A 631-nucleotide genomic window follows, 5' to 3' on the forward strand; every position below is an offset into this window, starting at 1 on the left:
TATGTATCTGTCACTTCCTCAATAGTACCATACACAATTTTTAACATTTATGTAAATATATCTTGGTATTCCTTGCTGTGTTTTGCACATACTATTCCTGACGGCACCTTCCTATGTTTCTCCCAAGTCAGCTTTGCCTTGATCACATTCTACAAGATACGGTTCAAAACTAATACCACATCTGAGTAGCCTTCCCTTATTACTCTACTATTTTTCTTTGTAACCGGGAAGAACACAAACACGATATGGTCACAAATTATGCCATCAAATTTCCCACTTTTGGGGAAATTTCAGGGGTCTGCACATCCAGAGTGCGATGAATAAACCTCACCCTGGGAAAACCACCTTCACGATCATGTTTTCTTCCCTGACAGATAAGTATACTCCAACATTTTTGAAGTAAATGCTCTCCTCTACACTTAATGCTTCTCTACATAACTCTATTATCACACTTGAAGTAGTTATTTTAGTATCTTTTTTTTTCTTTTTGTTTTTTTCCTTTTTTGTGGAGAACAGGGTCTTGCTATATTGCCCAGGCAGGTCTCAAACTCCTGGGCTCAAGCTATCCTCCCGCCTCTGCCTCCCTAAGAGCTGGGATTACAGACATGAGCCACAGCGCCCGGTGGGTTAT

The 631-nt window shown here is 40.3% G+C and overlaps 1 non-coding gene across 1 annotated transcript; it reads right to left on the bottom strand.

Annotated features, from left to right (window-relative positions):
* Window positions 1-221: 221 nt before the first annotated feature.
* On the bottom strand, window positions 222-382 carry LOC135276547 (U1 spliceosomal RNA). The gene has a single exon (XR_010344110.1). It is a non-coding gene; the product is annotated as a U1 spliceosomal RNA (small nuclear RNA).
* Between the last annotated feature and the right edge of the window lie 249 nt (window positions 383-631).

The sequence above is a fragment of the Aotus nancymaae genome, unplaced genomic scaffold (assembly GCF_030222135.1).
Source record: "Aotus nancymaae isolate 86718 unplaced genomic scaffold, 86718_ANA_hifiasm-v0.15.2.pri h1tg000025l, whole genome shotgun sequence".
In the NCBI taxonomy this organism is placed as follows: Eukaryota; Metazoa; Chordata; class Mammalia; order Primates; family Aotidae; genus Aotus; species Aotus nancymaae.